The sequence below is a fragment of the Temnothorax nylanderi genome, unplaced genomic scaffold (genome assembly GCF_030848795.1).
Source record: "Temnothorax nylanderi isolate EJ_2023f unplaced genomic scaffold, tnyl_v1.0 TNYL_tig0779_pilon, whole genome shotgun sequence".
In the NCBI taxonomy this organism is placed as follows: Eukaryota; Metazoa; Arthropoda; class Insecta; order Hymenoptera; family Formicidae; genus Temnothorax; species Temnothorax nylanderi.
Window position 1 is genome coordinate 1 of NW_027249841.1, and position 9,604 is coordinate 9,604.

Genomic DNA, 9,604 nt, shown 5'->3' on the forward strand with positions numbered 1-9,604 from the left:
AGAGAGAGCATGCACATCATACTAACTTCGACCGCTATATTTCGCTTTTGTTTATATCTTATTGTATCTCTGCATCTTGTAACTGCTATATTATTGTAATTGCGATATTATTGTAACTGCTATATTACTTTTTTTGCCCTTTAGCCATTGCTTGGGCAATAATAATTATATCTATCTCTCTCTCTCTCTCTCTCTCTCTCTCTCTCTCTCTCTCTCTCTCTCTCTCTCTCTCTCTCTCTCTCTCTCTCTCTCTCTCTCTCTCTCTCTCTCTCTCTCTCTCTCTCTCTCTCTCTCTCGCTCTCTCTCCTCTCTCTGCTCTCTCTCTGCTCTCTTCTCCTCTCTCTCTCTCTCTCTCTCTCGCCTCTCTCTCTCTCTCTCTCTCTCTCTCTCTCTCTCTCTCTCTCTCTCTCTCTCTCTCTCTCTCTCTCTCTCTCTCTCTCTCTCTCTCTCTCTCTCTCTCTCTCTCTCTCTCTCTCTCTCTCTCTCTCTCTCTCTCTCTCTCTCTCTCTCTCTCTCTCTCTCTCTCTCTCTCTCTCTATCCTCTTTTCTCTCTCTCTCTCTCTCTCTCTCTCTCTCTCTCTCTCTCTCTCTCTCTCTCTCTCTCTCTCTCTCTCTCTCTCTCTCTCTCTCTCTGTGTGTGTGTCTCTAAAATGCTATAAATTGAAAAATATTACTTTTTTATCAACTGAAGTTCAATTCCGTCGTATACAATTCTTTGAGATTCACTCAATTATTTCTTAAAAAATTGGAAAAATTTTGTAACCGATTTCCAAAAAGATCGGTAACAAAAAACTATACAGTTTATAGCACTCCCCAGGAAATTCTAGCCCTGTTTTATATACAATTCTTTAAAATTCGATCAATTATTTCCCGAAAAATTCGAAAAACTTCTGATACCGGTTTCCAAAAAGATCGGTAACGAAAAGTTACATACTTCATAGCACTCCCCGGGAAATTCTACCCCTACTTTATGTACAATTCTTTGAGATTCGGTCATTCGAAACCGGTTTCCAAAAAGATCGGTAACAAAAAATAGTACACTTTATAGCACTCCCCGGGAAATTCTACCCCTACTTCATATATAATTCTTTGAAATTCAATCAATTATTTCCCGAAAAATTGGAAAAGTTAAAAAAACCGGTTTCCAGAAAATCAGTAACCAAAAACTGTACACATCATGGCGCTCCCCGGAAAATTCTACCTCTACTTCATATACAATTCTTTAAGATTCGGTCAATTAATTCCCGAAAAATTGAAAAAATTTCGGTACCGGCTTCCAAAAAGATCGGTAACTAAAAATTATACACTTTATAGCACTCCCCGGGAAATTCTATCCCTGTTTGATCTATAATTCTTTGAGATTCGGTCAATTATTTCCCGAAAAATTAGAAAAATTAGAAAAACCGGTTTCCAGAAAATCGGTAACAAAAAACTATACACATAGTGGCACTCCCCGGAAAATTCTACCCCTATTTCATATACTTTTGGTAAAAATTCGGTTCAGGGGTTTGGGCTGGGCGTTGATGAGTGAGTGAGTCAGTCAGTCAGTCAGTCAGTCAGTCAGGACATTTGTCTTTATATATATAGATGTAATGTATTTTGAATCGCATTCGAGTATAGATATGGTTATATCTAAAGATACAATCAGATCTGGACTGTTTCGATGAAATTCAATCACAGACGTGGTTCGATCTGAGCAGATATGGTCCGATCTGAGCTGTCAAAGATCAGATTACACCCCATATATAGTTATATATAGTTATATATGAACATATATGACTAGATCTGCGCAGACATGGGAAGTCATATCTGAGCATATCTGACCAAGATAAAATTTGATCTGATCAGATTTAATCCTTTTTTCCCGGGAGTTTATTTCTGTAGAATTGTGATGTAGAAATAATATAATAATAATAATAATAATAATAATTATTATTATTATTATTATTATTATTATTATTATTATTATTATTATTATTATTATTATTATCAATCTATATATATAAGTACCGGACGTCTGTCTGTCTGTCTGTCTGTCTGTCTGACCGCGAACTACTCATTCGTTAGTAGACTGAATTTTTACCAAGGGTACATGAAATAGGGATAGAATTTCTCGGGAAGTGCCATAGGGTGTATAGTTTTTCGCTACCGATTTTCTGGAAACCGGTTTTTAAAATTTTTCTAATTTTTCGGGAAATAATCGACCGAATTCGGGAAATAATCGACCAAATTTCAAAGAATTGTATATGAAACAGGGGTAGAATTTCCCGGGCAGTGCCATAAAGTGTATAGTTTTTTGTTACCGATTTTCTGGAAACCGATTTTTTTAATTTTTTTAACTTTTCGGGAAATAATCGACCGAATTCGGGAAATAATTGACCAAATTTCAAAGAATTATATATGAAACAGGGGTAGAATTTTCCGGGGAGTGCTATAAAGTGTATAATTTTTCGTTAACGATCTTTTTGGAAGCTGGAATCAGAAATTTTTTTCAATTTTTCGGGAATTAATTGACCGAATTTTAAAGAATTGTACATGAAGTAGGGGTAGAATTTTCCGGGGAGTGCTATAAAATATATAATTTTTCGATTACGAAATTTTTGTTACCGATTTTCTGGAAACCGGTTACGAAATTTTTCCAGTATTTCGGGAAATAATTGATCGAATATCAAAGAATTAAAGACTTAAAGAATTGTATATGAAGTAGGGGTAGAATTTTCCGGGGAGTACTATAAAATATATAATTTTTCGATTACGAAATTTTGAGTTAATGAAATGATTCATAAAGAAGAATCGTGTTATTACTCATTTGTCATAAGATGACATATACGTGAAGAATTAAAGAAAATTGACCGAATCTTAAAGAATTGTATATGAAGTAGGGGTAGAATTTTGCGGGGAGTACTATAAAATATATAATTTTTTGATTACAAAATTTTTTTATAATGATTTTTATTTTATTACTTATTGACTTTCTGTCTTTCTTTTTTTTTACTTTGATTATTTTATATAAGAATCGTGTTATTGCTCGATTTGTCATGAGATGATTCATAAATAAGAATCGTGTAATTGCTCGATTTGCCGAAGTGACGTCATTAATCGCTCGCGGTCGATCAGTTTTAAATGAAATATGTTATATATAGGATAAGTTGCTGCCTTCACATATTATATGTCATCGATCAAAGACAAATCGCAAGGAAAAAACAGAAAGAGGAGAGAGAAGAAAAAGAATATTTATACATTATAAGAAAGAGAAAGAGAGAGAGAGAGAGAGAGAGAAAGACAAAGAAAAAAGGTATGTATTTTAAATATCAAATTTCTACGTCTTTCCATCTCTCCATATCTCTTTGTTTAATTTCCTTTTTAGTTCATTATCTTATTTACTTTCTGTCTTTTTTATCCATACAAATTTATTAGCTTATCTATACAAATTTATTCATAAATAATTTTAATGTATTATATTTTTATATATAAATAAATAAAAAAGATATATAGTTTAATATTTTTCCTTTTACAGATATTTAATCTTACACAAAAAAAAACGTTTTAAGATTTGAAAGCTTATCCATACAAATTTATTAGCTTATAAAGACAAAGAAAAAAGGTATGTATTTTAAATTATGTATTTTTATAATTTAATAATTTTATCTGAAATTTATATTGTTACAAATCTGCTTTTTATAATGATTATAGATAATCTATATATTATCTATATACATACATTGATCTACAGTCAATATATTTATAAATAAAATATGCTTTTTATAATGATAATTTCAAAGATAATTTATATTATATATTGTCACGACTTTTTCACTCCCGGAGCGGTCCGGGGCGTGTGCCGGATCAAAAGGAGAAAGGAGAGCGGGATGGTAGGCCTCTCCGGTGATTCTCTCGCACCTCCGACACTCCACGAAACGATTTTAATGTTGGGCGCCAGACGCGTGAATTCGCGTCCGCGAAATCGCGAGAAACCAAACGAGACGCGAAACGAAATAAGTCGATGTGCGAGAGAATGGCTAGCTCGACCTAATAACAGGGCGGGGTTGATGAAGGGCAGCGCGATATTCGGCGGGGTGACGCCTAATAAATAATGCCGTGAACTCAAGCAATTAACAAATAAAGGGTAACATTTATTCTGTAGTAATCCTCGGATGAACAGTAAATGCCAATTCGGCTTTCTTTAATCGAACCAAAACAATTAGGTGGTTGATAACGCGGGCGTCAGATTTTTAATAACCAAATATGATAACGCAGACGCCAGAAATAAACGGAAAATTACGTGAACTCAGTAAACGCGCGGAAGGCGCCGTTAGTAAGCAAGATAACGCGAGAAGAGAACTAAACTTACAAAATCATCGAGATCATAGAATTTCACAGATAATAATAGTAGAATATTACGCGGACAAATAATATAGAGTATCGGTAAGAATTACGACCGAATACGACGTAACTGGAATAAACGCGAAACAATAGCGTGAAATGCCGCGAAATGATAGTGCGTCACGCTCGGAGCGCGTGAGCGCAAGGTCCAAACCCGTGCAGGGATTCTGTCGCCAAATAATCTTAATCTAACGCAAGTAATAATCTTAATCTAACGCGGGGAATAATCTTAAACTAACGCAGAGAATGAACGTGACGCGAGTGACGTCCCAACGCAAGAGGGAACGAACGCCAGGGGTGATATCGCCGAGGACATCCTAACGCGAAGAATAAGGCGCCGAGGCGCTCGACGTAACGCGAAATACTACTCTAACGCGAGGAAATATGCGGAATTACCGCAAGCAATACTATAACTAACGCGAAATTACGGATTTGTCCTAACGCAGGAAACCGAGACTAACGCAAGTGATTCTGATCGAACGCAACACACGCGATCGTCAGCGATAGTCCAACGCGAAAAATGATGCGCCGAGGCACTCGGCATAACGCGAAATACTCGAATTAACGCGAAAAAGATTACGGCATTACCGTGAGTAATAACGAGACGCAACATTAGGTCGACGCGAATGGTATCTCGACGCAGCCAATATCGCGAAGATAATCTAACAAGGGGAGGGCGCGAGGACCGGGAAACGGATCTGAATGAAACTTATTCCTATAATAACCCTTCACTAACAGTAAAACATAGTAAAGCGCTAGCGCGCAACTCTCAGCCGTTTTCGAGATAAAAATTCGTGGAAATTTTGCGACGCAAGTCTACCGGTTCGCTAGCGCAGAGCTTCGACGAAGCGGCGTAGCCGCGCAGCTAAGGCGCGCGGCTGCTACGCCGCCGGCCCGGGTTCGATTCCCGTTGATTTTTTGCAAATTCTTTTTTTTACTTTATTTTTTTTCTTTATTAGCATTAATAATAAAAATGTTAAATTGAAGCAAAATAAATAAATTTAATAATTTTAACCAGAAATAAGCAAAATAAAGGGAAATGCTTACCTTACCTTTACAAAATGTTTTCAATACACAGTAATTAATAATAAATTATTTCTCGCTGCTTTAAATGTTATAAATAAATTTGAGGACAATGATTAATTGTAAATTGGAGCACTTTTGAAATAATAAAACATAATGAACTATTTTTTATACTATTTAATCAATGAACAAGAATAAAAGAAATATATATATATACTGATATTATATGGAAATATATTGTTTTTCTCTAGAAGGCTTTTAATGAAACTTATTGATTGTCACTTTCGATGCCCTGCGGATATCGTTCACAATGTCCTGCATGATAATTATCGTAAAAACATTTAAAACAAAGATATATCATACACCAGGCACATTTTATAAAAGAAATTTCTTTACAGACGCTACAGTTTTGCTTTCCAAGCGTTATTGGAAAGCAGATTTCGTTGACATTTGAAAAAAAGGTTCTCTCTTCCACTAATTTTGCAGCATACCAGGCATATTTTATCATACTAGCACCACAGACGCGCGCTTCGCGCGCGCTATTTAGCTTTAACATTATGCTATTACTATTACACTATTAATTTCTTGATACACACAACTGTCAAAATATACGATGACAGCTGCAAATGAAGTAAGCGCAGCGAGAAAACCAATCAGCATCGCGGAAAAGCGGCAACAATAAATTCGACTATCGACTTAACATGCCTTTTTTTAGAAAGGATTTGTGAAAGAAGGAGCGCTTAATTGGTGGTGAACTAGAGAATGAATTTTTATAGCATCTTCACGAGATGCTATTTCCCTTTGTTCTTTTTTACTTGTTGAAGGTCCTGACTCCTCCATTATTTTTGTTGTTAAACTCTTACAATTCGTAGGAACAGCTAGCAAAAACTGACGCGACGCTCACTCTGCTTATGACGCTCGTCGAAAGATTTCGTCAGAAGTAACGGTTGTAGCTTACGTCACAAAGGGATATAGTTTGGAGGGGGACTCACCACAAAAAGCGTTCAAGAAAGAAAGATACGTTCTTTATTCGAAATAAGACTGACAAAAAATTCTCATCTCGTTTCAAAAGTGCTCCAACTTACAATTAATCATTGTCCTCAAATTTATTTATAACATTTGAAGCAGCGAGAAATAATTTATTATTAATTACTGTGTATTGAAAACATTTTGTAAAGGTAAGGTAAGCATTTCCCTTTATTTTGCTTATTTCTGGTTAAAATTATTAAATTTATTTATTTTGCTTCAATTTAACATTTTTATTATTAATGCTAATAAAGAAAAAAAATAAAGTAAAAAAAAAGAATTTGCAAAAGATCAACGGGAATCGAACCCGGGCCGGCGGCGTAGCAGCCGCGCGCCTTAGCTGAGCGGCTACGCCGCTTCGTCGAAGCTCTGCGCTAGCGAACCGGTAGACTTGCGTCGCAAAATTTCCACGAATTTTTATCTCGAAAACGGCTGAGAGTTGCGCGCTAGCGCTTTACTATGTTTTACTGTTAGTGAAGGGTTATTATAGGAATAAGTTTCATTCAGATCCGTTTCCCGGTCCTCGCGCTCTCCCCTTGTAAGTGTCCGGACGCGAATCGCAAGTAACGCAATTAAACCAACGCGAATAACCGTCTGATGCAATTAATATTGCGTGTGGAATCCAAGATTCGACCGGGCGAAATACTACGCACAACGAGACACGCGGTCGTGAACGCGAGGGGCGCGAGAAATGGCGTATTCGCGATATCGAACGTCGTCATCGACGCGCCTACCGCGATCTCCAGGAGTTCATAGATTTCGAGCGCGATCCCACGGCCACGAGACCATTCCGGTGCCCCTTGCTCTCGCTATCGATCGCTAAATACGCCTTGTCGGCGAATACGCTAATTATCGCGAATATTCCCGAGCGAGAGCACGACCCGGGGAGCGGTGTCGTGGCTTGACATAGAACATTACCGAGGCAACCTCACCGTAAGTTGATTCTCTCCCGAGGATCTTCGCCGTCGTCCCAAGGGTCGGAAGAGTAGCTGCTAGGAGTTCGACAAACTCCAACGTATGAAATGCCGAAGTGCGAGGCACAAAATTACCGCGACTTAAATCGTGCGTGTTTCAGCTGGCGAGGACGATTCAAGAATGCTCCCGAATTTTCGCTCAATGGCGGAATTGATAGCGCGCCCCACCCCGGGCGTACGCGGCCCCGCGACGTTAGAGCGCGGACCAATGAGGGGTGAGCTCGCAGGCTCGCGGTGTATCCTCGCGCAGGGCCGTTAATCACGGCTTTTCGCAGGGCGCTCAACGGCCCTTCGTTCGCGCGGCGATTTTCGGGATCCTTCCCGGTAGCGGACGGTACGTGATTGCCTCCGCTTTCCTCCCTTTTTCGGTCCGGGAACGGTGGCCAATCATCCCGGAATCCGGTCAGTAGTGTGAGGAGGGCAGGTGAGCTGATTTTGCCCCGGCGTCCCGGGGCCCTGCCATTATGGGTCCGCCCGCCGCTGTGTCACGCGCCGCGCGCGTGTTTTCCTGCGCTCCGTCGCTCTCGGCGGCCCGCGAGTTATCGCTTCGATCCGCTTTCCGTCGTCCGATTTCTCGCCTTTGTCCTTTTCGTCGACTCCGCTTTCGCGTCCTTTGCATCCTCTCAGGAAACTCCGGGTCTCGGCTCGGTGAGGCGCCGCGCAACAATACAATAAAAAAAAAAAGGATCAGAATACCGTAACGCAATTATAATATGCCCCTGGAGATCTCGCATCGATTCGTTGAACCGTCCTCGGGCGTGAAAAAGGTCGCGAAACCCGCGCCTTGTGACGGCGGCGGGGCGCTGCCACGATGCAGCGAAACTGCAACGTCACAATATATAGATACATTGATCTCCAGTCAATATATATTTAATAAATCTACTATATTTAATAAATTTCTCTAAATTGCAAAATTTTATTATTGTTACATTTTTCAAATTTTTCGGGAAATAATTGACCGAATCTTAAAGAATCATATATGAAATATGGATAGAAAGAACTAAAGAATGTAATAGAATTAGAAAAATTGCTAATAGTAAAGGGGTTTCCAATTTCTAAAAAAAAAAATGTACGTGATTGCTCCAATTTCCGCAAACTTTGAGATATCAAGCTGAATTTTTTTTTATGGATAATTTTTTGTTACCGATTTTTTGGAAACCGGTTTGGAAATTATTCAAATTTCGAGAAACAATAAATATTAATTGATCGATTTTCTTGAAAACAGTGCCAAAAGTCTTTTAATTTTTGAAGGATAAGTTTTATTTTTAATTTTTCTAATTTTTTGTTGATGATCTTGATGAAACTGGTACCAAAAGATTACTAATTTTATGGGGATGGCTACTATGGGGTTGAAAATTGGAGGTTTTATGGGGTTCTATTGGTGCTCCTAATTAATGGGTGAGTTTGGGGAGAGGGGAATAGATTTTGAGCCCGCGCGAAGTGCGGGCGAAAAATCTAGTATATATATATCCCATACAGCACAAAATGTTTTTTAAATATTTTTAAAATATTTTTTAGGAAGATTAAAATAATTTAAAATAATTTACAAAAATATTTTTAGAATGTTTCTATGTCCGTCAGATCATGTCAGAAAAATATTTTCAAAAATATTTTTAAAAGATGGCAAATAAATATATTCAATAATATTTGTAAAATCTTTTAAAAATATTGTTTTAAAAAATAAAATATGTTCATAATAATTTTAAAAATGCTTTAAAAATGACATAAATATGAGTCATTTAAAGGTATGTATATGCCGTTATGCTTTTGTGAATTAAGAATTTTAGAAAAACAAAAAAAAAGAAAATACATTTATTATATACGGGGTGGGAGAAAAGTATGGAAACCCTGAAAAATCTCGAAAACTATAAGTTTTACAGAAAAATGTTTCAGACAAAAGTTGTTTGGTTTCGAGGGGGCCATAAGATGGTATTATTGGTTTGACCTTGGATGGTCGTTTAAAGCTCACGTAAACGACACCTTTAATTTCTTAAATGGAAACCCCTATTTTTCAATGCATATTCTTGTAGCTAATCTCGAGAGCTTTTCAAAACACTATAATAAAGTATTTTTTCATTAAGAACTTTTGAAATTATGAGGCTTGAAAGTTCTAGTATTTTGACATAAAATACAAAATATCTTGTAAAACATTAAGTTTTCGGTAATGTTACCTTAATACTTTTATGCACAGAATAATG